The sequence below is a fragment of the Equus przewalskii genome, chromosome 25 (assembly GCF_037783145.1).
Source record: "Equus przewalskii isolate Varuska chromosome 25, EquPr2, whole genome shotgun sequence".
NCBI classification, from domain to species: Eukaryota; Metazoa; Chordata; class Mammalia; order Perissodactyla; family Equidae; genus Equus; species Equus przewalskii.
This window is the reverse complement of record NC_091855.1, coordinates 34,850,139-34,877,673: the sequence shown is the minus strand read 5'-3', so window position 1 is coordinate 34,877,673 and position 27,535 is coordinate 34,850,139. Positions and strand designations below refer to the sequence as shown.

General features: G+C 51.9%; 1 protein-coding gene and 1 long non-coding RNA gene across 3 annotated transcripts in view; one reads left to right on the top strand and one right to left on the bottom strand.

Annotated features, from left to right (window-relative positions):
* The window catches only part of SLC24A4 (solute carrier family 24 member 4), a 157,372-nt gene that overhangs the window by 98,499 nt on the left and 31,338 nt on the right, over positions 1-27,535 (bottom strand). The gene's annotated exons all lie outside the window — the stretch shown is intronic.
* On the top strand, positions 4,969-14,718 carry LOC139079230 (uncharacterized). The gene is made up of 3 exons (XR_011532641.1): positions 4,969-9,152; positions 9,709-9,817; positions 14,032-14,718. It is a non-coding gene; the product is annotated as an uncharacterized lncRNA (long non-coding RNA).

The following is a 27,535-nucleotide window of genomic DNA, read 5'->3' as shown; positions in this document are numbered from 1 at the left end:
ACCAACCTCGAACACATCACGCTAAGTGAAATAACAAGCTAGCCAAAAAAAGATAAATACTGTGTGATTCCATTTACAGGACGTACCTGTCAAGTTCACGGAGACAGAAAGTTGAATGGCGGCTGCCAGGGACAGCAAGGGGCGGGGCACGAGGAGTTACTCTGTCACGCGGCCGGGAGCGTCTGTCCGGGAAGATGAACACGTCCCGGAGCCAGAGAATGGTGATGATGATGGTCACACAACTGCCTGAATGTACTCAAGGCCGCTGAACTGTACACAAACACCCTTAAAATGGTAAATTATGTTTCTTTCCCACAATAAAAAATTATAAAAGTGGGACTACTTTTGGTCACCATTGGCCAGCAATTTTAAACATCAGTGATGAGAATACTGCCCTCTCCAGAGGCCGACCACGCCCACGGCGCCCTGCCCGCCGCCCCGGAACCCCTCAGCTCCTGCTGCTGCATCTCCTGCCTCACACCCTGTAGGACGGGGTTGGGGGGAGGCTGGCGGAGGGGGGTCTCCAGGACGGAGGCAGATTTGCACGGGGGGGCCCGGGGCAAGGGACGGCTCACTGCAGGAGCCTCTTAATGCCAAGGCTGAAGTGCATTTGTGCTCATGGGCGGTGTCAAGAACACGTTTTTACAGCTATAGAACCGACCCCCCCTCCCTCCCCCGCCCCGCCTCCCACCAGGAACCAGCTGGAATTTCAACACAAAGAGAGAACTGAGCCTTGATGGCAGTGTCACAGGCCGGTGGCCCAGGCAAGTCATCCCGCACAGAAGTCCGCGCTCTGCTCAGATAATCTGCTTACACATCAAACACGGATTAACGGACACGTCAGACCACCCCTGGAGGCGGACGGGCTCACGCTGTGGGCTGCCTTCTCCTCTGACTTTTGCTGGTCTAACGGGATTTTGGGGGTGGGGGGAGGATGAGGGGAGAACGCAGTTGGCTTTAAATAATTCCAATTCCGGTTAACAGCAGGTACCAGGTATCATTTGAGAGTGTATCATGTGTCAGGCCCTGTGCTATAAACTACCCCATTCCCCCCCACCCTCCGCCCGAGAGTGGGCTCCACAGGGCTGGGTGTGTCTTGCTCACAGCTGGACGCCAGGGGGCCCTGCTGGTTTTAGGCACTCAAGGGAAACTGTAGGACAAAGGAACAAGGAACGTTAAATGCTTTATGTGCATTCGGTTAATCAGAACAGTGACCCCGGGAAGTAAGTGGCATCCAATTTTACAGCTGAGAAAATTGAGGCAGAGTTTAGGTGACGTGGCCAAGGTCACAGGAGTCGGGGCCAGGGCCCTCTCTTACCAACACCGTTCAGTGCTTGTCACAACATTCCATGCCACACGTCACCCAGAAGGCCGCCCTGCCTCCCAAATCACGCCTCCCACTGAGCTAGACACATCTCCTGGAGGGAAAGGTGAGACCATCACGGGAAACCATCACCACTCTTTTTTTCTCTAAAGATTGGCACCTGAGCTAACATCTGTTGCCAATCTTTTTTTTCTCCTCCCCCTCAAAGCCCCCCAGTACCTAGTTGTATATTCTAGTTGTGGGTCCTTCTGGCTCTGCTATGTGGGACGGCACCTCAGCATGGCTTGACAAGCGGTGCCATGTCCGCACCCAGGAACTGAACCAGTGAAACCCTGGGCCGCCGAAGCAGAGCGCATGAACTTAACCACTCGACCAGGGTGCCGGCCCCCAGCACCTACTTTTAAGCTCCCCAGAGCGGAGATTTGGAGTCTGGAAATTCCCCTGCTGAGGGGTCTCACAGGTCTTTCAGATGCCGCCTCCCCACATGGGAGCAGGCCCAGCACCCTCTCCAGACGGCTAGCTGCCTTGAGGCCCCTGGGGACATGGATCTGACCGCCCAGAGCCCGGCCATCTGGAAGCCCTTCCTCCTGTGTAACGGCTCGCCTTCCTGTCCCTTCTCAGAGGCGGACACCAGCCTGCTCATCTCCCCCCACGCATCCAGGAGGTGGGCCATCAAGTTCAAGAAGAGCATGACGGGCTGGGAGGAAAGGACACAGGATGTGCAGTCACTGTCCTTAAGCCATCCCAGCTCAGCCTAACCAGAAACAGATCTGCACCCAGAGGACGCAGGTGCCGGCTCCCCTGGAACCTGTGACAAGGGCCTATCCGTGTTCCCGAGCAGCCGTGGGAGCAGAGCCTTATTCAGAAGTCCTGGGTGTGCATCTAAGTGGGGCTTGTGGCTGTGCGACCCTTGACCGTGTTACCTTCAGCTGAGCTTGCCTCCCCTCTTTGGGATGGGAACCAGCCAGCAGACCGGAGCTGGGAGGCGCTGCGGTTTTAGCAGAGACGCTAAGAGCTGAGGCATGATCAACCAGCAGGATCAATCATAGAGTAACTCCAGCAAAGCAGCAGCAGCCCACTTATTAAGGACCTGCTGTTTGTCGAGCATGGTTCTAAGTCTCGCATGTTGTTTCCTTTATTGCTCAGAACCGCCTCCTCTCTTAGGTGCTATCCTAATCACATTAACCCATTACACTGCAGACGGGGAAATGGAGGCTCAGAGAGGTTGAGTCACTTGCCTGAAATCACACAGCTTGTGTGAGCAAGAGCCAGGATGCAAACCCCAGCAACAGGCCCCACTGAGCTGGGTCTCTTAAACCTTACTCTCCTCTTAGCAGTGGTCAGTCTGAGCCAGGCTGTAAAGAACAGACAAGAGTTGGGGGTGGAGGCAGAGAGAAGGCAGATCCCTCCTTGCCTTGCATCCTGCCAATGGGTCACTTACTAACCACCCCCCATAAACTGCCTTCTGAGCGTCAGGAGGAGGAACATTCCACCTGCCACACCCCAGCTGGTAGGGTCACGTCCACTGCTGTCCCCATATCCCCAAAGATGGAAAAATGCCCCCTGGGCCAACAGCTCTCCCACACCAAGGGCAGCCATTGCCATAAGAGCGACCCTCAACACCCAACCACTTGACCCAACTTCCCTTCCCAAGCTTATTCCCGCCCCCTTCTTGGGTCCCACTCTGGCCCAGCTAACGGCCCCTCGGTTTCTGAGCGAGCTGCATTTCTTTTGTTTACCATGGTCCCTCCACCTCCAGCCTCAGCATCTTCCAAGGCCTGCCTAGAATGCCACCTCCTCCATGCAGCCACCCAGGATCGACCTGAACTTGCTGCCCTTTCCTACAGCCCCGAGCCCTTTCTACTTGTCCTTACACCTAATCTGCAGCTGTCTGCCGGAGGGCAGGCTTTCCATCCAGTTTAACTTTCTATCACCCCCCCCCACCCCAGCACAGGCACAGGGCAGGCCCCCAGTGCACATGCTGACAATGTTTTTAGAAATCAGAATTGACCCTAAAACCCCTCTCCATTAAACTTCCCTGAAAACAGGCAGCTCTAAAATATGCTTACGCTATACTGTACACTGCCTCCCCCAGTCTTGATAAAAGCAGCCCTGAAATTTAAAGTGAGTTTTAATTATATAAGAGAAGTTAAAACCTCTGCCTGAACAGGCCTGTCATTCTCCTTTCTTATGCTGATAATTTCCAACATCACTTTACCCCAAAGGCCCTGTCCGCCCAGCTCTTCTGAGGAACCGTGGAGTGTATTTCATGCTCGAGTTGGGGGGGAAAAACACTGGCAGAGGCAGACAGAAATATCACAATGCCCAGGTGGTAATCAAAAATTCATTTCGCTTGCTGTTGGCTCGGTTCATATCTCATGTGAGTCAAGCCGGAGTCATTAAATGGTTTGTTCCAGACTACTTCTGGCTTGCATTTCAGAACTGCTGTCTCTGGGCCGAATGCATGCCCCCGGCAGCTGTGAGCGGGTCCAGCCAGCACAGCTCGGGCCACACTGCAGATCTTTGCTCGGGAGCGACACAGAAGGTGCAGCCAGGGTCCCTGGGTGGGGGGGGGGGGGGGGTGGTCAGGGAAGTGGCCTCCACCTTCAGCATTACCACTCATTCATTCGCAGACAGAAGCCTTTTCTGTGCAGGGCGCCCTGCTGGGGGCAGGGAGCGACTCTGATGGCTGACACAGTCTCTGCCCTGGGGAGGCTTCCAGTCTGAGGCCAAGTGGGAGACACACACACTGTCGTGGGTGGGCACGACTGGGGCAGCCGGGGGATGTTAGCACAGCGGCAACCGAGAAGCGCGGAAAGCAGTTCGGGCTGCCCGGGGGTGCCGACAGGCAGCGTTCCAGAAGCGGGGGATGAAGCTGCACCTTCAGGGATGCGTGGGTGCGCGTGGAGACAGAAGGAGGGGCATTCTGGGAGGGGGGCCGCACTGCGGTCTCAGCCCTCGGGGTGCTGCCTCACATCCGGGGCAGCTGCGGGCTGCCTCCGCGGGCTGGTCCATCCACGACCCTGGCCCACTTCTCCTGGCGCCCTCCAGGGTCCGGGCGAGAGGCGAGCAGGAGAGGGGGCACAAACGAGGCTGGCGAGCGGGGTGGGGGGCAGACAGAGGGCCACGTGGCACACTTGCAGTTCGGGCCGGGACTTCAATAAACATTAAGTCTCTTCCCTGCCACGAGGACCCCTGGGGTCTTTACATGTGACAGTGACAAGAGCATATCTGCCCGTTAGCAAGTCGACTGGGAGGCGATATGAAGGATGCCTCGGGGGAGGGAGACAGACGGGCAGACTACTGCAGCGGTCCAGACAGGCGGGTGGGGACCTGGGGGCAGGTGGAGGGCGGAGCACAGCTGAGAGAGATGAGCCACTGGCCTCTCTGCTAGTGAGCGAAGAGATGAGGCCTGGGATCCACGATTTCTGACTCTGAATCCGTGCTCTTAGTACCAGCCAAGGGGCTCCGCGGCCGAGAACACGCGCACTTCCCGTATCTGCCACTGGAGGGCAGAGCGCCCAAGGCGGGGCCCTCTGAGTCCCAGCGTCAAGACACAGTCTTGAGTCCACTCTGGGGCACGGGATTCTCTAAGCACTGCTCCAGGACCTATTTACAGGACTAACCAATTCCTCTGCTTCCAGGTAGGGCCAGGCGGTCAACGCACCACCCCCTGAGGAGGGAGCTGGACCCCGCGTCCCCATCCTTGCTCTGACAGCAATCAACACTAAGTTTCTGCTTCCGCCCACCTCCTAGGTTTATTTGAGGGATTAAATGATTGAGATACTGTACCTAAAAGAGGCCCGTACTTTAGCAGCAGTAAAAATACCAGCTGACACAGACTGAGCATCCTTCGTGCCAGGCCAAGTTCTAACCGTTTTATGTATATTAACGTATTTCATCCTCACCATAACTAGGAGGCAGGGACTGCAATTATCCCCATTTCACAGAAGGGAAGACTGAGAGAGAAGTTAGCTGATTTGGATGAGGTACAGCTGGCAGGTTGCAGAGCCAGGTGGGTCTGGCTTCGGAGCCGGAAAATTTTTTTATTTTTGTAAGCCAGAGTGTTTAAAACCACTGTACCAGAAGCACTGAAAATTTAAAATTAAATTAATTTAAAATTTAGTATTTCTGGTCACAGAAAATATGTGTTGACTACAGAAATTTTTCAAAATATAAAATGATAAAGAAGAAAATGAAATTCCCAGCAACCTTTCAACCCAGAGATGACCCCTGAGTCCTGGCCTAGACCTTTCCATTTGTTACAGGATATTTACACAGCCCCAAACTACAAGTGCGCGTTGCTATTTCGTAATGTACTTAATTTCCCCCTCCCTCTGTAACGACCTGGAGCAAATCCTAAACAGACAGGTCTTTTAGTTAGCTTAATCGTATAACGAGTTGATGAGTCTATTTACGTCCCAACCCGACTCGTGCCTCCACTCCCATGCCAGGCACTGCAAGCGGCCTCAAAGGGACACAGGGCTTGGCCTGAGCCCAAAGGGCTTACGAACACCGAAGATGCACAGCAACCCCATTTACATTCGAGAAGCTCTCGCTGGGCGCTTCCCACGTGCCGGGCCTGGGACCCAGCAGCGAACCAGACAGCAAGCCTCTCCAGGGCTTACACTGAAGAGCAGAGCACCCAGCAATAAGAAAATACACAGGGTAATCCTGGCAGCTCTGGTGCTGTGCAGGGTGATGTGATAGAGTGTGACTGGGGGGAGGGCTGCTTGAGACTGGGAAGTCTGAGAGGGCTTCTCTGAGGAGGTGACATTTAAGCTGGGCCCTGAATGACTCCAAGGATCCCACCATATCAAGACCTAGGAAGGGTGTTCCAGAAAGAGAGAACAGCAAGTGCAAAGGGCCTGAGGCAGGAAAGGGGGTGGGTGTGGTTAGAGGACTCAAAAGAAAGCCAGTATGGATTGTCAGCTAGGGAGTTGATTGATGTACTCCAAATAATAGACAAGACGGTTGATATGAATTGACACAATAAGGCAAAATTTCTTTTAAGAAGTTACATGCATTTTTAAGTAGTCTATCTTGAATTTCCTATAGATTTCTGAAAGGTGCTGAATTAAAGAATATCCGTGACTGCCTAAAATAGGAGCTCGCAGCCTTAGAGTCAGCTGGGGAGCTTCAAAAAATGCTGGTGCCCAGGCTACGCCTGAGCGATTACGTCATAATGTTGGGAGAGGAGGGGGCCCTGGGCGGTTCTCAAAAGTCATTAAACCTCCCCAGGTGACTCCAATATGCAGGCAGGGTTGAGAATCACTGGCTTAAAGGATAAAAAACCCACACGAAGCAAAATAACATCATTTAATAATTGAAGAACGTAAATCTACTGGGCAAATGCAACTGAAAATTCTCTGAGATCATCTGACTGCGTTTCGTGGCGTGGTGAGCGTCTCTGCCATCCGTCCCCTCATCTGGCCACCCGCCCAGGGCCGCTGTTGTCCACTGAACCCTCACCCAGGCCCGGAGGAAGGGGCACCTCCCGTTCTACGCAAGAGACGACTGAGGCTTATGGGGGTCGCCTCCCTCGCCCACAGTCAGCGGCTCACCAGCAGCAGCGCCTGGAGGCCAGCCCGAGCCCCTGGTGCCTCCAGAGCCTCCGTCTTGCCCCCTAGGCCTCTGCACCCCCTCGAGGCAGGGGACACAGCCTTGCCTGCAGGCTGAGAGTTCCTGGCGCTGTGTGACCCTGGGCAGGAGCCACCAGGTCCTCTGGAGGTGATAAAAAGCACCGCCTCAAAAGTGGAATCTCCCAAAGGCCCCCGGTCACAGAAAAGCCCCATTGGTGTGGGGTGGGTGGGGCACTGAACACACGATCTCGGATTATCAGGATCCCAGCTGCTCACAGTGTCCGTCCGACGCCTGTCCTGCTGCGGCAAAGGGTCACCGTGCACTCCTCGGAGCCCGGCAGGGGACTCACGTCTTTATGGCAACAGGTGGCTCCGAGGGGCAGAAAGTGGCCAACGGGGCAGATTCCTGCCCGAGGCCCGGAATCCTGGCCAAGTGCCGGACCCCCTCTTGGTAACTGCCCAGGGCCCAAGGATTAGGAGGGATTAGCAAGCACAGCTGGCCACCTCCCGGGAAACTCGACTTGGCCCACAGAGCTCAAAAGCCCCTTCCTAGGTCTTTTTAAACGAGGCCAGAGGGCACTGCTGGAACAAGACGTTCTCTCCCCTCCAGCCGTGGAATTCACCCGGCTCCCCATCGCTGCTCCTCAGTTCTGCCTTCAATGGCAGAGGACCCACATTTTGGCTTCAAGCGTCTGTGTCCCCCCGCTTCCAGTGTTTGTGGGTTCCCACCACGTGCCAGGCATGATTACAGGCCATAGAGTGAAGTCCGTGCCCTTGAACCTTTGGTGTGCTGGTGGCAGAGAGGGGACCCTACCCCAGCAGTGCCATGCACCCAGCTTCAGGGGGAGGTGAGGACCATGAAGAGAACACAGCAGGGAGGGAACCGGCCGTCACGGAGGGGAGATGGAGAGCAGCGGCTTCAGCCGAGGGCAGGGTGTGGGCAAGGGCAGGAAGCGGCGATGTGTTTGTGGAACAGGTCAGCGTGGCTGGAGGGCAGCATGCGATGAGGAGGCAGCGGGCGAGGAGGTGGAGGTAGGAAGGTGGGATTCAAGCAGACTGTTGGCCCTTGTGGGAATGAGCTCCACCCCATCAAACTGGGCACCCACCAACCGAGACGGCACAAATGGAATTCACTCCAGCCAGCCACAACGGAGTCTCTTCTCTCCAGAGCTCCTTGGCTGCCAGGCAGGGGCTCACAGACCTTGGATAGCAAGGGACAGGAATGCAGAGACCCCAGGAAGGAGGAGGGGGCAGGGGTGCCCCGGCTCGACCCCCGCCTCAGGCCGGAACTGATCTTCCCCTTCCCGGGTTATCGCAGCATCCCCCACCAGGCCCCTGCGCCCCTGGTCCCCCCGCCTAGCCCTCCAGCCAGGGGGGAGGCGGGTTTGGGCCTCACCTCTGCCTTTGGGTTCTGAGCAGAACCTCTGAGAACAACGCTGACATCCCTCCTCAGCGCCCTCTCACCCACGTGAACTCACTGGAGCCTGGGGACAGCCCAAGGAGCCAGGCCGGCAGCACCCCCTCTCACAGATGGGGGACTGGGGACCTGCCCAGTAACAGAAGAGCTAAGACTCAGGATCCACTCCCAGCCACCGTCCTCGTTTCACGGAACCAGGGAGCTTTTAATTCCCTTAGAAATCCCACTAGCCGCAGCTCTACGCTTCCTCCGTCTTTCCAAGATGCCACTTTGCTCCATTTTTAATGAAGACATTTGCTTCACTGCTGTCATCATTAAATCAATTTATTAAAATTAAGAACTTCCATTCAAAAGACACAGTAAGACAGTGAACGTGAAACGCACGGGGTGAGACGGTGCTCAGAGGACGTGCACGTGACGAAGGAGTGGGAGACAAATCAACCAGAAGGAGAAAGTCTGAGAAAACCGGACGAAGACTCAGACACATTATGGGGGGGAAAGATGTCCGAATAGCCAAGAAACACACAAAAAGGTGCTCAGAACCATCCATCTGCAGTGAAACGCACACTAAAGTCACAGCAAGACAGCGAAGAGAAACACTGTCAGAAGGTGAAGTCGCGACAGCTCCGTACGTCCTGGTGGGAGTGGACATGATGGACTTTGGAAAACTGCCAGACCTGTGAAAGATGCTCAAGCACATTCCCGTGACCCAGCCCACTGCCCCGCAGACCCGTCTTCCACACGGCAGCCAGAATGCCTGATCCAGAACGCACCCTGACCTGCCGCTCCCGTCTCACCCTCAGGAAAAGGTCCAAGCCCTTCGGCACAGGTACAGTTCTCTTCCTCTAGAGCCGCACTTCTCTCCCAAGTCGGCTCAGTGTTCGGCTCCCGCCACCGTTCCACGCCACTTGATAACCCCATCCCTTTGTTCATGCTGTTCCATCTACTTAGAATACCCTTCCCGCCTTTCTTCTGCACGCTGACTGCCTCTTTCTTATCTTCACTCAGGTCAGGCAACAGTTTCTCCTTGGTTTGGGTACACAGTTCTCCCCCAGACTCTTCCCCCCTCCCCCCGAGGAAGATTAGCCCTGAGCTAACATCTGCTGCCAATCCTCCTCTTTTTGCTGAGGAAGACCGGCCCTGAGCTAACATCCGTGCCCATCTTCCTCTGCTTTGTATGTGGGATGCCTACCACAGCATGGCTTGCCAAGCGGTGCCATGTGTGCACCTGGGATCCGAACTGGTGAACCCCAGGCCTCCAAAGCGGAATGTGTGAACTTAACTGCTGCGCCACCAGGCCGGCCCCCTCCCTCGGACTCTTAGCCCTTAGCATAGTGTATTTATCTGTTCTAAAGTCTGTGCCCTCTGCCCCCACTACATTCCAGGCGCCTTGTGAGCAAGGACCGCACCGCACAGCTCCCAGGCAAGGAGAGGCACTGAGTAACGTCGGCGTATGCAGCTAAAACACACCTTACCCCGTCTGGTCTTCACAAGGTAACCTAGACATGTATTGTGCTGTTTCACTGATGGGCAGTTACACAAACAGCTTCTGGAGGGAGACAGACCCAGGGGCAAGTCCCAGGTCGGCCACTCGGCAGTTGTGGGTCCCTGGACTAGTTACTCATCCCTCTGGGTCTTACTTTTCTCATCCATGAAGTGGGGAGACGCCTACCTGGCTGTTGAGATAACTAATGAGATGCACAGGGCAGGCAGGAACGGTCCCTCAGTGGGGAGTGTCCCAGAGCATTGTAAACCTGTCCTTTGGACAGGTCACTCAGCTGAGGTTCTCACCTCTGGAATGACTGGCATTCTGGGCCCGACAGTTCTCCGTCTCCGGGGCCGTCTCGTGCTCTGCAGGGTGTGAGCAGCATTCCTGGCCTCTACTCACCAGATACCCGTAAAAACCCCTCTCTCAGGGGGTGACAATCAAAAGTGTCTCCAGATGTGGCCCCATGTCCCCTGGAAGGCGGCTGAGAGCCACCAACTTAGATGTTGATCCCAGGAACCCCAAACTCTCCTGGCACTGGAGCTAAAGCTGAGTTAGCCAGCTGGTCCTGGTGCTGGGGGAGGATCCATGCCTGGAGGAACCCGCACGCCCCACTGGGGATGGGGACGCTGCTGCCTCTCAGCAGGAGCTGGACAGGTCCGGGCCCGCCCCCTGGCAGAGGGCTTCCGGGGCCTTGGTCAGCACCAGCCCTGCCTCCTGTACACAGAGTGCAGTGGACGGATCAGAGAAGGAAAACCAGATCCCTCTTTAGTGCGCCCCCCCCCCCCCCGGCCTCAGTCTCAGTGGCCTGAGAATGTGCAGAGAGACTGGGAGATGCTCAAGCACATTCCTGCCAGTGATCCCCCTCTCCCACGTGACAAAGGTGTGCCAGGTAGGGTTCTCACTCTTAGTTTTGCAGAAGAGGAGACTAGATTTTGGAGAAGTGGCATGTCCTGGGCTGCCAGCTGGAACCCATGCAGGCTGACCTTAAGAGCTTCGTCTCCTCAGCAACCCTGTGAGGTTGGCACTACTGTAGCTCCATCTACAGCTGGGGGAAATGAGGCTCAGAGAGATTAACTAACTTACCCGACATCACACGGCTTGGAGAAGCCAGGATTTGAACCCGCGTCTGCCTCCCTCCAGAGCCCATTCTCTTACCACCCACTGCACCATACTGCTCGTCGGACCACCCCACCTGCAGGTCCTCCCCAACTCACTTATTTGGCCTCATGGCAAGCAGAACAGCAACTGTGTTACAAGAAGCCAAATTGTCTCTTCTTTTTCAATTGAGGTGAAATTCACATACCGTAAAATTAACCATTTTAAAGTATACAATTCAGTGGCATTTAGTACATTCTCAATGGTATGCGACCACCCTCCATCTAATTGTAAAAGTTTCTTCACCCCAAAATAAAACTCCCTCCCCATTAACCAGTTACCCCTCCCTCTCCTCTCTCCCCACAGCCCTTAACAATCACCAATCTGCTTTCTGCCTCTATGGATTTGCCTATTCTGGACATTTCATATCAACGGAATCATAAAATATGTGGCCTTTTGTGCCTGGCTTCTCTCACTCAGCATAATGTCTTCAGGTCCCTCCACGCTGTGGCATGTATCTGTGCTTCCTTCCTTTTTATGGCTATATAATATTCCACTGGATGGATACACCACGATTTGTTTGCATGACTTCACCGGCATTTGGGTTGCTTCCACCTTGTGGCTAGTATGAGTCCTAGGGCTGCAAATATTCACATACGAGTCTTTGCTTGAGCGCCTGTTTCCAGTTATATCGGATAGACACCTAGGAGCGGAATTGCTGGGTCATATGGGAATTCTATGTTTAACTTTTTTGGAAACCTCCAAACTGTTTTCCACAGCAGCTGCATCATTTTACATTCCCACCAGCAGTGTACAAAGGTTCCAATTCTCAACCCGCTTCCCAGCACTTGTGTCCTTTTTTTTTTTTAATCGTGGCCATCCTGGTGGGAGTGAAGTAGCATCTTCCCAAATGTCCCTTCACTAAACACTCCATGAACCTTATTCTAGAGGCCTCAGCTCACTGACGGGGGCTGAAGTATACCTCGTCCCGCCACGCCCCATCCCGAGAAAAGAATTCGGTAAAAAGTTGTAACTATTTGAGGAGAACCTATCATTGCTTTAACTCCTCACGTTTCAGAAGGTCTGGGGTAAGGGTGGGAGGTCATAACCTCATTTCTAATCAGATTTAGGTTATTGTTGTAACTCCGCAGGCTGGCAGGCAACGAAAAAAATGTACTCTATGATCTGTTGACATTTTGTTACCCAGAGGACTCAAAAACACACGTGCATTTCAAAATTTAATAAAACCAAAAGATAGGAGCAAATGTTTAAAGAGAATTAAAGATCCATTAACAAAAATAGGGCAAGCAAGCCAATTGCAAAGCGTGGCACCCAATGTTTAAAGGTCCCCAACTTGGTGTAATAAGATCTTGAAACGTCCTATTTTCTAAGGCTTGATCTATTGAGAACACGAATTTAAAATTCAGACTCAGCTCTCAAGCGCTGAGCATAATGAGAGAAAGGGGCAGGAGACAGTGATGCCGAGAGTTACAGGAGGGAAGATGGAGCTGGGGATTGTCGCAAGGGATACTTTTCTTTCTGGAATGCCCAAGCCCTCTGCAAACTGGGTCCAACATGCTCAGTGCCCACCCGACAGACACCTGCCTGTGGGAGGACACCTGCACAGAAAAGCTTCTGTTTTCGGAGACTGGCTTTGTGACCCGACACCATCTTCCAAGGGAAGATGACGGCTCGTATACCAGCCACCAGACAGAGCTGGGTCCTCCAGGATAGTCTTGGGTTTGATCCTGGCCTGTCTCTCTGCCTGAGGGGCCTCTGAGCCTCCATCTTCTCTGTTCAGTGGGAACCACACCCCCACCTCCACCGGAAGGAGACAGGGCGTGTGATGCTGCCCCCACAGGAGGAGCCGACCGACACCAGTGCTCGCTCCCTCCTTGCCTTCTGGGCATAAGCGCAGGACTGATGGTGGCACGGTGGCCCTGCCTGGCTCAGGGAAGGTGGGGTAGAAATCACACAGAGTCTGAATCATTCCTGAAACCGCTTTTCCATCTCCAGATTCTCTGCCCCAGGGAGAACGAAGGCAAAGAACCTTCTGGGGTTCTCTCTGCATTTCGGCCAGGGCCTTCTTTCTCAAGGAGGCAGGGGGGACCCAGATCCAGTCTGAATAAAGGATAAAAACAGATCATTTCTCAGGTGCAATAATAGTGTGCAGTAATGGTGGTTATGCCATTTAAAAAGCCTTTTAGAGATACGTACTGAATTATTTATAAATGATTTCCCACGGTACAAGGAATGCTTTCCAGTTCTGGGTCTACCCATCCCACTGGGTGGTCCTGTCTTGTCTGTGGTTCCAGAGCAGGAGCAACCTTCTTCCTCTTCTCGTTCCCATCTTTGAAATCTCCACGGCGGTTTCCTGTAGGCTACTCCACATGTGGATTCATTCCTTTCCTCGTGATCACATCCTTCCTAAACATCTTGGCATGAATACTACACACGTGACGTAAAGTTGACTTTCATCCTGGGAATAATGCCCGCCCCCAACTTTCACGCCCCTCTCTGCACAGTTGGTTGCCTCCAAATTGGTTTTCTTCTGTTTGTCTTGCAAAGTCAAGGCTCTCCTGAGACCCCGGGCGATCCTTGGCCGTCTGGGCTCAGGTGAGAGGCACAAGGAGCTGCCTGGACACACGGGCACATGGGTGAGGCTTGCGCAGGAGGTCCCACTGTAGGGCGATCAGGGCGTTTTGGTGGGGATCTCTGGAGGTTAGGACCCTTTCTCTCAGGCTGACCAGAGTCCCCAGAGAAGAACTTTCGGGTACCCCTGAGTGGGTAAAGAATCGACCACCAGCTTGCTGAAGCTGAGTGGGGGAGACAGCCACGGTCTCCATCCATCTATAAATCTTTTCTTAACCCCTCTTCTCCGGGACTTTCGTTTCACTCTCTCCTAAGAGTAAACCCTCACTTTCTGCCACAGCTGGGGTGGGGGAGGGCAATCTGGTTGTGCTAACTGGGGGAGGGGAGGGGAGAGGACACCAAACGCCTTCCTTGACCTCCCACCATCCATCCCGTTTCCAGCCCCACCGTCCCCCCACTTGCAGGACAACTTAGTCACTGCTCACATGCTATTTCCAAAATTCTTGATATTTTCTCTTTTTTGTCTTTCCAGATTTTCGCTTTTCAGGAAAACCCTTTTACAGGTCTTCTCATCGGACTCTGGGAAGAACCTAAGGTGATGTGCATTTTGAATCCACCACCTTGAACGATGAGCCTGCGTCCTTCAGTATTTAAATGACGGCTGGCATCCTAACCCGTCCACTGGAGGAAATTCAGAGGAGCCTCGCCCCAGATGTCTCCAAAGTCTTAGGGAAAAACCATCCAGGACTTCAAACTAAGGCCGATGGGTGTCTGCCAGGCTTCAATGTCACACCGGAGCACCGTCCCACCTGCCCAGGAAGGGTCTTCCGACGCTCTTAGGAATGTCACTCTGATAATTTTCTCCTCATTGTGGCTCCGACATTGTGAAGTTAGAGGTTAACTCGTCGGGAAGTGGTAAACTGCCACTCGTTTCTGTCTGGAGGGATAAAAGACCATCCGAAAGGTGGTGGTCTCATTGCCCTGGAGGACGTTTGCTGGTATCTAGGATCCAGGACGTCTAGTATCTCACCCTGGAATCGGAGTCCAGCATCCTTTCACTAACGAGATATGTCTGTCTCCCGTATCTTTCCTGGAACCAGCTTTGCCCTCCTGCTGGCTTCCTCATTAATGAGTTAAATGTCTCTGACACATGCTCGCTGTCTATTTGTAGGAGAATTATGTGTTTAACTTTTTCAAAAATATACTTTGACAACTCTCCAAGTGCTTCTGTCTCTGAGTTTCCGCTTCTCTCGAATGCGCGTTCTCCACCCTGCAACTCGCAGGCAGCAAATGTTGGCCTTTCTCTGCTGTGCCCCATGCTGTGATGTCACCTCCTGTTTCTCCATCCCCCCAAAGCACCCCAACCCACAGGGCCCCTGGTGACCAAAGGTTCGGTGTAACAGAGCACAGCTACCCTGACACAAGCTTGACACGGCCGCTCTGAACCACCTTGAGTGCTCCCTATGGATGGGAAGTCTCTCTCCAGGAGGGGCCCACCGTGCTCTTCTCCCTGCGTTTCTCCTGCGGGAAGTGGCCTCGTCCGTACCCTTCATCCTTGTCCACTGCTCGGGCTGAGCATTTCATCTTGCTACCTTAAACCTCCTCTTCCTCCAAACCAGGCTGGGGCCAAGCCTCGGATGAGCAGACCTCCGATCCGTTGCTTGGCACACGATGTGGGGTTAAGAGCATGTCTGGCTGTGGGGGCTGGACTCCCGGCTCTGCCCTTATGAACTGGGAAACGCTGACCTCACTCCGCTAGGTTTTCTGGCTTCTTGGGAGATTCAGGAAGTCCCCAGAACAGCTGTTCAGATAGCGCCCAGCACGAAGCCAGCGCTCAGCAGCTCCTGGACGCCTGAGTCCCCATCTCCAGCCGTGGACAGCCCGGGGCTCAGCAGGAGCGTTGGTTACATCCCGCTTTCTCGTGATCAGAGTCAAAGGACAGGCCTCCCAGCCTCTGGCTTATTAGCAAGACCTCGTTGTGCCTTTTCTTTTCTTCCTGCTGCGCTAGAAGCCATCAGAGAAACACATGAGGACTCCTCCACAACTCCTGGATGGAACCCAGGCATCCACCCGCTCCCTCACTCCCTTCCTGGGAACATGAGTGGCCCAGAAGGCATTGAACCCAGAATAAGAGGCCAAGTCTAGACCCAGCACGCCGCTTACCAGCTGTGTGACTCCAAGCAAGTTACTCAGGCTCTCTGAGCCTTGCATTGAAAAAGAAATGGAAGCAATCACCCGCTCCCTGCCTACTCCAGGGCTGTTTTAAAAATTAAAAAATGATGACGCTTGTAAAAACCCACAGAAAAACATAAAGTGAAAATTATTATCACCAAGACCCTCATTATCCAGCCGACAGAGGAGTTATACTGGATCCATTTAACTTTTTTAAAAAAGTGTTTTCAACATTTACACAGATACTAAAGAAAGAGAGGTAAAGGGAACACAAACAGTAAGTCTGGCTTTAGGAACCTTCACTCTGACCCACCCATAAAAATCAGCATCGTCAGCCAAGGACAGGGCTTACATCAGACAGCAAGTTTAAGAGAGCTCCTGGGGCCTCTTTCCAGTTCCGGTTTTGTTTGTTTTTTACACGAGTGGCAATGAAGCCAGCAGGAAAAGGCACACACAGGTGTGCCCGTGGAGGGGACACCCCTGCATTTTAACCTAGGCTGTGGGGGGCAGGGACTGGAGGGGTGAGGGTTGTAGGAACAGGCTCATAGAAAGTGCCCACTAGCATGGATTTTGCCATCCAAGCAAGTCTGAAAATGTCCCCACTGTTTCATTTCTAAGCTCCAAATTCCAGTTGAGACATTCAAAGGGGAGGGTACCAGTTCATGGCAAGGAGATTCCATCCTGGGCCCTGAAGTCACAGGGCAGCCCTGGGCGCAACACTCTAGTAAAACCTGATGCCAGTCAACATATCGTCTTCTGCCGCAGGGCACGAGGCCAACCCCACCTCTGCCACCTGCACATGTTCCCAGCCGACCAAGACTGCTGTGACCTCGTCCCTCAGCCAGGCACCAGAGCTGTGTTTATCCTGAGCATCTGCTGGCAGCCCCGCCATCCCAGGACCCTGTGCCCACCAGAGAGGTCTGCACGCGCTGGCAGGACTGTCCCCCCACACACTCCGCCTCCTCCCTTCCCAGAGGCCGGGCCTTGGGATCAGGTGCTCCCGGGTGAACGCCAAGATGGCCAGCATCCAGGCAGCCCATCCAGCAAGAAAAGCCAGCCTCCCTTCCCACTTCAGTCAGCCTTTTCTGCAACCACCAAACATCTCAGTGCTTCGACTTATCTGCAAAATGGGAATATAATGGTGCCCATCCCACAAAAGGCTGTGCGGATTAAAGCAGTTCATGTACGTGAAGCATTCATAACAGTGCCTGGCACACAGTAAGCTCTATTACTGCTGGAAGAGTGCAGACAGCAGGTGAGCAGCATGGCGTGGGGGTCTGGCTGTGGGCTCTGGTGCCGGACTGTCTGGTTCAAATCCCACCTCTGCCACTCACACCACGTGACCTCTGGCAAGTTCATTTCTCTCTCTCAGTTTCCTCACAGTCTTGTTGCAAGAATTAATAGTTGGTCTTGGAAACAACCCAAATGTCCATCAACTCGTGAACAGACAAACAAACTGTGATATAGCCACACTGTGGAATACTACGCAGCAATGAAAAAGAATGCAATCTTTATTTGTGCATCACTGTGAGTGGATCTTAAAAACTTCATGCCAAGTGAAAGAAGCCGAAGAAGAAAGCTCCGTATTACATGATTTCATCTATACGAAATTGTAGGAAAGGCAAAATTTTAGGGACAGAAAGCTGATCAGTGCTTGCTTGGGATGAGGGGTCCCGAGGGATGGAATGCAAATGGGTCAAGAGATCTGGGGGGGAAGGAAATTTCGACATCTTGAGCGTAATGTGGTTACAGAGCTGCACACAATTACCAAAATTCTCAACCTGTACGCTTTAAATGGGTGAATTTTAGGGTACGTCAATTATGCTACATTAAAGCTAAAAAATAAGAATAGTTAACACACATGAAATTCCAAGAACCGTGGCTGACACACAGTAAGTAATCAATGAACACGAGCTGCTATGATAGTCATTTCCAACCTGCTTGTCACAGCACACACCACCCCCGGGGGACTTAAGACCCTGGGAAGCGAGGCTGACTCAACCTTGCACTGAGAGCTCTCTCTGAGCTTCAGGCCGTGGGGACCGAGGGGGAAGAGCAGCCCCGCCCTCACAGTGAGAAGAAGGATGCCACCAAAGTGTCATAGCTAAGATGTGCTAGATGGGGGAGTGTGGAGGAGGACCTAGGAGGGAGGCAGAAGCTCATCGTGCTCATAAATGCCGGGACTCAGGGGAGCAGCGGTCCAACCTAAGCCCTCCTGGGCCGGCCCCTCCAGACATGAAGGCCTTGAGCTATGAACCCATTCAGAAGCTCGCTCCAAAATGAGGATTATTAAGACAATAACAAGCCTCAGAATATTTTAAGAGCCAGTTGATAAGCAGACCCAATCTCATCGATGCCCCAAGGGCCCGGAGAGGTGAATTTAGATTAACTCCAACATTTCCCTGGTCAGCGTGATGGTGTGCCAGACAATGTGCTGTGCCCAGCAGTCGAACAACAAGCAAGTCGCTGCCCTCAGGGAGCCCCCAAGACAGAGCGGTGCCAGACAGGCAGTGGGCAGACTGCAAGCTTGTCCACGCCCCATGGCCTGGCCACGCCAACAGAGGAAGGCCCAGTTCAGACTGTGGGGCATCCGGGGTGGCTTCCTGAGGGAGGCGCCACATAAACTAAGCTGGAAGGATCAGGAGGAAGGAGGGTCAGGCGGAGAGAAGGGCAGGAGCCAGATAGAGAAAAAGGGACTCACAGGTGTGTTTGGGACGGTAAGCAGGCGGCTGGGCCTGAGAGAGCAGGGGTGGAGGGAGAAGTGCAGGAGACAAGCTTCATTCAACACGCATTTATTAAGCACCTGGCCTGTGCTGGCTACTGTTAGAGATGCTGCTGGATACACTCAAGCAGAAGCCACAGCCTCCTGGCTTCCTGGTCACCAGTGCAGTTTGTGGTCCATGGCAGAGGTGGCAGATGGGGAGGCTGCCACACACAACTTTGGGTGATCAGGGACAACAGACCTGAAGGAGGAGGAGGAGCTCGCTGTGCAAAGAGCAGGGAAGAGCACACCTGGCCCAGGGAACAGCAAGCACGCAATCACTTTCCCTTCCTTCCCACTTCCAGGCCTCCTGTGACCAGGGCGGGGCCTCTGGAAGTGAGTGAAAGGCTGTTTTCTGTCGGGCTGTGTGCTCCAATGTCACCTCCCCATGCCCAGAGCCACCGTCCTCCTGTCCCCTCCCTACGCCCGGACAGGTGCTGCCGTCTGTGTACACACACTTCATCCTGCGTGTTTATGGATAACTATTTGCGCTTTCTCTGGCTCTTCCTTTCTCCTCCTCAAGGGCAGCGAGCTAACCTCCCCCCCTTACTTTGTGGTTCTCCGCTGCCACTTCCTCTTGTCCTTCCCACTCCCCTCTGCTCCCAAAAGCCTAGCAAAGAGGTCTGTCCGGAGAGGATGGAGGTCACCATGACCATCATGGATTCAGTCCATTCTGGGACGGTTTGGGACCATCACAGGCCAGCCAGCGGCTGGGTGCTGGGCGGCGAGCTGAGGAGGTCACAGCACGTCTGGGAAGACAGCTATTTATGATAAGCTAATGATGCGACACACTAACAATTATAATCTAATCATGTTACAAAAGCAGTAGTGGAAAAACAAGACATAGTAACCCCGCCTGAGGGCGTCAGGGATGCGACTGTGGGAGCTACTGCCTGAGACGGGGGGTTGAAGAACGAAGCTGGAGTCTCCAAGCAGAGGATGCTGGAAAGACACTGCACAGAGGAAAGGAGACAGCAGGGGCAGGGGCGGCCAGGAAACATGAAGAGTGACACAGTCAGGGGACACCACGTGGTTCAGGTGGCTGCAAACCCTTGCATGCACAGCAATGGAGCCGGGGGACACGGCCAGAGTACCAGGGGTTCCAGCCATCAGGCTGAGAAGTTTCCCCTTCATCCTCAGGGCAATGAGGACTTCTGGAGATGTTAACCAAAGGAAGGACATGGACAGTGAGAGCCTTCAGAGGGAGTCCCATGGCCCCATGGAGAGCCAACCCTCATGCACTGAATCTGTACCATTAACACCATGCAAAGTCGTCAAGGGCCTTAAAGCTCGGTCAAGCAGCAGCCACTGGCCACAAGTTGGTGCCCAACAGACCACGGCACACAGACCAGCTTCAGACGGCAGCAGGAAGAGCCTCCTTCCAGACTGGATGGAGATGTCTGCACACACTGCACAGCAGGCACCCCCTGACCTCATGCTCGGCCCCAAGCTGCCCTGCTCTGTCTTCACGTCTCGCAACTGTCCCCGCTCTGTGACTCAGGTGGGGACAGACTTGTCCTCCAGACACAGACAGATCTGAGCGGTCGGTCAGACTCATGCTCCTCACATCCCGGGTAGTACCAGCCCAAGAGGGACACAGTCAAGTGCCTGAAGAATGTAAGGAATTTTCCCTTCCTCGGTTTTCCTTCTCTCTTCTTCTTTGGTACTAGTTTTTAAAAGCACCACCACCCTCCAAGTGTCATTAACCAGGGCTTGGCGAAGGCAGGGAGGAACCAATCTAAGAGAATCCAGCTAGGATGACAGCTTCATCTCATGTGTTCCCTGCAGACCACCACCTCCTGGTGCAGCATCTGGCACACAGTAGGTACCCAACGTTTGCTGACTGACTACCGAGAGCATTGTAGATTCTGCCCGGAGCTGCGTTGTCTCTTTGCACACTCATTCTGCAAAACTTTTTGAGCGAAACATTGGCCCTAGCACAGATGCCAGGGCTGCATGGGGGGTTATGACCTTATTTTTTAAGCCAAAACTTCCATTTCCCTGCAAGCTCTTAAGCTAGGAGCCATCTCTATCATGGGCCCCCCAAACACCTTTTGTGGGTACCCCCTTGGGTTAGTGGCTGTGCGAATATATTGGCTCATTGACTTGATATTAAATTTCAGTGGGGTCAGTCCAGCCTATGGCTGCCCAACGGGCTCATCTACTCAACCCTCAGTCTGCTTCTGAGCAGCAAGAGGTGGACAGTGGGAGAGCTGAGTAGAGGGACGGAAGGAGGGGAAGGACTGAGGTGAGAGAGGAGAAGCACAGGGACTAAGAGGCCGGGAAGGGGCCGGATGTCAGGCGGCAGCCCAGCCTGCAGAAAAGAGGGGCTCAGGCTCCGCCATGGGGCATCCCAGAAAGGGAGTCGGAAGCTGTCTCTCCAGAGAGGCGGAGGAGCGACACGGAGAAGGCTGGGCCTGAGTGACAGAGTCTAGGGACCAGAGGGGCCCCTGAGGTCAGACACCAGGGCCACCTGAATCAGGCTGGGGGTGGACAGGGAAGCTGGGGCCTGGGGTTTCTGTTCCAGCCCAACCAAGCGAGGCCAGGGGAGGCCCAGGCCTCGCGCCCAAATTACCTGGGCGGGGAAAGACACCCGCTCTCACTCCCCAGTGTTCCAGGCCATTTTCAGGATTCGTCACTTCAACCAATCTTCCTGAGCGCCTGGGGGCCAGCACTGCACAGGGCTCTCCTCTGGGCCCCAGCACAGGGCCCTTCCCCAGGCTGCTGTCTCCACCCCGTCCCCAGACCCCTAAGACCCCACATCCAGCCCCCGTCTCTCCGGGCTCCACTGCCAACCACCAGCTGGGCCCTTGCTCCCACCTGGAGGTCCCAGGAGCCCTCAAATTCAACACCATTTGAGCTAAGTGGCTGTCTTACCCCACCCCAGACACCTCAACTCAAAGTGGAGCCATTTTGACTCCCCCACAACAGTTATCACCCAGTTTTGTTTTTCCACCAAACACATTATTTGTTTACTGTTTCTCTGCCCACACGCACTGGACTGTGGCATCCTCAGGGCGAGGACTTCGTTTCATTTGATCGCTGTCCCCAGCACCGATCACACTTCTGTTCAATTTGTTGACTGAACGAACCTGGTCGTGCTGCCCTCGCCTCTGACGGGTCCCTCCCTCCCTTGTCTTCCTTTCCATTTCAATCTTCAAGTGCTTCATTTTTATAGAGTGGCCTAGCAACCAGAAATTTACGCGGCTGAGATCTTAAGGTTTTGAGAAGATTAATTAAGCTGCCCCCCCTTCTACATTCCCGAGGCCCCCTCCCTCCCCGACTCTGCTTCTCTACCCCCAAGACACTTTGCAAAGACAATGCCTGAAGCTGAAGATTTCTTAAAAAAAATATTTCTTAGCTAGTGCAGGGTACATTTTTGCAGTTTCAAATGTTATCTTCAGCAAAAAAATGTCCTATTACATAATCAGTCGACATCCCGAGATGAGAAACGTGTGGGGAACGATGCCAACTGTAGGAGAACCTTCTGAAAGTCTCCACAGCCACGTGCACATTTTGGCCATGAACACCTGTGGCTTTTTCCATCCTGACGCCGCCTCCCTGGGAGCCAAGGCCTGGCACTCTCGGGGCGCGTGGCAATGCGGTGCCTTTGTACGAGATTAAAATGTTCCCTTGTACTTCAAATGTGTATTTAAAAGGCTGGACTGCTTTATTCTAATTACTTTCACACTCTGAGTGGCTCGTTCTCTCCAATGTAAGATGACACCGCGCAGCCGAGGCGGGCGTTGGACACTTCCATGCTGTAGAAACTTTGAGAAGGTCTCTGCGGTAACCTGGAAGCCCGGTGGGAGCAAAGGGGAAGACGGGGCTGCATCTGCCGCCTACTAGCCAGGTCCCACCCCAGGAAATGACTCGAGCCAGACGGAGGGTGGACAACATGCTGGGCACCACAAACATAGATCGAAGGACCGTCACCCTCAAAAGGCTTACAAGCTAGTGGTGGTGATGGACAGCCCAGGGGGCGAGCACCAGCTTCTCCAGAGGCCACTTACTCGCCCGTCCAATGGGCACCGCTTTATCTGTAACTGAGACAGCCATCACTTTCTCTCCCTCACAGGGCTTCTGCGAGGATCAAATGAGAGGAGTATATGTGTCAGGGGGCTGGGAATTGTACACAGGACGGAAATGTAAAGCTTTAGTGTTATAAGCACTGGGTAGGCGTCTCTGTCCCAAATATCTTCTCCACTAACCAGTTAAAATGCCTGAAATCCCGTCATTTAAGGTTTCTCCTTTTGGACTTTGGAGGTTGTGCGGGGGAGTCTTCAAAATGCTATTAAAATGCAGATACTTGGAACACATAAACTCATACTCTGCATCAGCTCAATTATGAGCAGGAGAAGGAGCGGTGTGCAGACCTGGGAGGGGGGAGTCTCATTCAAATGCTGGACTGGGCTCAGATGGAAGGGACGCACTCCCATATCGGGGGCTCAGGTCTTGAACCAAACCCCGTGAGCAGCCACGCTGAATCTCCGAACCTGACCTTAGTCTGTTTAAATAAGATGACACATGGTGTTGTGTAACCAGAAAATCCCCAGACAGATAGGGAACAAACACATCAGCTATTTGCTTTATAGAAAAGAGAGGCTGCAAAACTTGAAATGAGGGCGAGTGGTTCTCGAATGCTAGCCTCACTTAGACACACGGGAAACAAGTTTAAGGGTTAGGATATGAAAAATTCATGGCACCAGCCATCCACCTTGTAACAGAACTTTCTAATTAAAACTGGGTCACCAAAGTTTGTTTGAAAACAAGAAAGAATTCTTATCTCCTGCAGACGGCAAACTGGCGTGGTTCTTTTAGGAAGCTGTTGGATGGATCTAGGCCTTAAAAATGTGTGTACTCTGCCCTATTAATTTCATTTTTCAAGAAAGTACCTTAAGGAAACCACTGTAAATGTTTTTTTTAAAAGCCTTTTTGCAGAAGACATTTATCGGAACACTATGAGAGCAAAACTTAGAAATAACCTGGAAACCTAACAACTCAAGTAAACAGACTACTTCAATTAATCGTGAAGTCGCTTTTGGGGATATAATGCAATCATAAAAAGGAACCTTTCAAAGATGATAAAACAAACTTTATTCATGAATCAAATGCTAAGTAGAAGAAAAATCAAGATAGAAAAGTATTCAATGTAATCAGCTACATTAAAAAAAAAAACCTCATGTATAATGAAGTTATAAGAAGGAAATATACCAAAATTTTAGTAAGAGTTAGGTGTTTACCTGTCTTTTTCCTTTACTTTTAAAATATCCATAAACAGTGGTATTCGTTATAGCACAGTGTTGTTTCCTCAAACGTGTTCCGTAGGACACTAATTAATGGACTGTTAATAGTTCTGCTGAAAGGAGGCTGTGCTCACGTAACGCCAGGAAACGCCGGGTTCAACGGGAGGCAGCTTCTGCTCAGGATTTCTCTTTGCCACGTGAGTGTGGGCCGTGACTCTCCAAAGGTCACAAGATCCACAACATTTCCCAGTGTCCTTTACCAGCGGGCCACCTTCAGGGTTTATAATTCCATGGAACACCCTGGAAGATGCTATAGTAAACTCTGCCGCTCCCCAGGGGCACCTGCAAATCAGAGAGACACGGGGATGCCCTCACACTCTTCCCCAGTCACATCTCCATCGTATTTCCTGTTCCACATGAACCCCAGCTCCTCAGCATCCCCAGCTAGGTGATCTTGGCTATTTAATGTGTCTCTTCTTTATTTTCCTCATCTGCAAAATGGGGACAACCGTAATACCTACTTCAAAGGGTTTTTATAAAAACTGAGTTCATGTTTTTTGTAAGCAGTTTAAAACAGTGTTTCGTGCATGTCAGCACCACGTGAGTGTTTGTTAGACAAGGAAAATCCTCACAACACACTGCAATCAGCTTTTCAACTTTCCCGAAAGTCCTTTTGGGCACTGGGTGGTCATTTTTCACAGGATTTCTCATTTCACAAAATTCTGATTTATTCGTTCCTTTGACAACGAATGAGCATGTTCTGTTAGCTGGGCCTTGCTTTGGGACCAGGAACACAGCAGAAGACAAGTCAAACAATCTCTGCTTTCAAAGAACTGATATTCTAATAGGGGGAGATAAAGAAATTAAAGAAAAAAATTAAGATAGTGACTAATGTTTTTAATACAGGAGAGAGAGTAATGGGAGGAGGGATCTATTGGGTAAACAGAGAAGCCTCTCTGAGCAGGTGATATTGATATTACAGATACAAAAGAGACATCCAGGCAAAGCTCTAGGGGTAGAGTATTCTAGGAAAAGAGATCATAAGTGCAAAGGCCCTGAGGCAGGAAGGAGCTTGGCCTGTTTGAGAAACAGAACCAAAGCCAAGATGGCTATATAGCAGGGTAAGCAAGAGGGAAGGGGTCTGGAAGCCAGTTAAGGGTTTAATATGGCTGATTAAATGGGGGAGGTAACATGACATGATGTACATTTTTAAAAGGTTACCCTATATTAATGGGACATTTGGATTTATATACCAGAAAAAGTGATATGGGACTCCTCTCTTATAACATTCTTAGAAATCAATGCCAGGTGAATTACAGAATCAAATGTGAAATGAAAACACAGAGTTTTTAGAAGATAAAGTAGAAGAATCTCTTTTTGATCTTGAGGTAGGAAAATCAATCTTTAACAAAACACAGGAACACTAAACATATAGACTGACGCCTCTGACTATATTAACATTTTTACCTCTCTTCATCAAAAGATACCCTTAAGAAAAAGAAGGCAAGCCACAGACTGAGAGACATTTGTCACAAAAACCAAAGCACTCATATCCAAAATATATAAACAACTTCTACAAATCAGTAAGACAGCCAGCCCATAGAAAAATGAGTAAAAGATATAAACAGGCACTTCACATAGAGGATAGCAAGTGGCCACCAGACTGATAAAAGGTGCTCAATCTCATTAGCAGTGTAACTCCAACGAGATACAACCACATCCCCCGACCAAGAAATGCTGTAACTAAAAAGGCCACTAATACTAAGTGTTGGCAAGGACACAGAGCAAGAACTCACAAATACCACCAGAGGGAATGCAAATTGATACAAACACCTTGGAAAACCACTTGGCCGTCTGATCCTGCAATTCTGCTTCTAAGCATTACCCTAGAAACAGGGTAAGCACGTGTAGCAGGCGACATGAACAGGGACGTACACAGGAGCATTACTGGTATCAGCCCACTCAGGAAACAACCCAAGCAGCCAACCACCGCAAACAGAAAAAGAAATTGGACAGTCTTCCATCGCACGAAATAACCACAATGATGACAATGCACCACAGCTACAAGGAGCACGTGCGCAAAACTAACGCTGAGTAAAAGAAAACATACAAGAGTGTGTGTGCGTGTGTATGTGTGTGTGTAAGATAAAGGTTTTTTAAAGGCAAAATTAAACTGGTTTCACCTAGTTTAGGAAAGGCAAGCTGGTGATCACATCTAGGCCAGGACGGGGGTTACTGGAGGAGGAGTGTGGTTGGCAGAAGGCACGTCGGGGAGCTTCCGAGGGGTCCCGGCAAGGCTCCATTTCTTGGCCTGAGTGATCTTTAGAGGAGTGTTCACTTTATAAGGATGTGTTATGCTTACATTTACGTTTTATGTATATTTCTGTATGTGGTAATATTTGATTATTTTTAAAAAGTTTTAATAAACCATTCTAGCAGTAGCGAGAGTAGATCGTGGGGACGAGGGGAAGCTGGGAGCTCACTAAGATGCTCTTCCACTCGTCGAGAGGAGCCTGCGAGGCTGGGAAGCCCAGACATCTCCCTAGGCTAAGGCCAGACTAGACAAGACACCCTAGGCCAGGTGAGATGGGACAAGCCCCTCAGACTAGATTACCACCCGAGACCACATTAGAGACGATGGCGGCCCGGACCTGGAAGGCAACCGTGGAGATGGAGAAAAGTGGAGAGATTCAGGACATATTCTGGAAGTAGACAGGTCAGATAGGTGAGGTGTGGGAAAGAAGGACACCTGCCAGCTTCTGGCTCGTGCACCTGGACAGCTGGTGACGTCACTGAGATGGTGAGGAGCTGGGGCAGGTGTGGGGCAGGAGCGGGAGGACATCAAGAACCTGCATCCATCACGTCAACTTGGGGGTGCCTACTGGACGGCCCAGAGCAAGTGTCCCAAAGGGCACTGGATACTTGAGCCTGGAGCTCACCACACTAAGATGAGTAAGGAGAGCTGAGCGCTGGTCACTGAGCAGCCCAGCCAAGTCACTCACCCCTCCTGCACGCAGCCTCCCAGCACCTACAGAACGCAGGTGGATCAGCAACAACACGCCGTTCTACGTAATGGGATTTCAGAATGTGCCCTCAGATAGCAGAACCCACAGGCATTACATCCAGCATTGCCAAGGGTCAATTTGATTTAAAAAAAAAAAACAACAAAAAACATGTTTCAAAATGGGCCATCACCATGTGCTCTTCAGATGGAGAAAAAAAGACCTCTGCCCGGTGAATGCATTTAACTGGCCTGAGCACTCTCTTTTTCTGTTCCAGTTCCCCACACGATATTTCCACCTTACATCCCCCTAGGCAGAACCGAAACAAGTAATTTTAGGAAGAGGAGAATGTTTGAGTAGAAAAGAGCCAATCTGAATTTCTCTTTCCACTCCACGCTTTTCATCAAAGCAGCTTCAAATAGCAGGCCTTCCGGGATCATATTCTCAGAAGTTAACTTACAAAAAACACAACATTTGCTCCCATTTCGTTTTGTGTTGTAAGGAGTTCTGTGTATGAGACTTCACCTCCATTTATTTCATTCCACAAAAAAGCAGCCCGAGACAGGTTGAAACAAACATCCTTCACTTGTTAACAATTTTGGAAGGCAATATATATTCTTTTAAATTTTTTTTAAATTGCAGTAAAATACACATAACATAAAATCTATGATCGTAACGAGTTTTAAGTGTACAGTTCAGTGGCACAAGGAAAATCCAAATTGTTGTGCAGCCATGACCACCACTATCCATCTCCAGAACTCTCCATCTTGTAAAAATGAAACTCTGTACCTGTTAAACAATATTTCCCCATCCCCTCCGACCTTTCTGTCTCTCTGAATTTGACGGCTCTTGGTG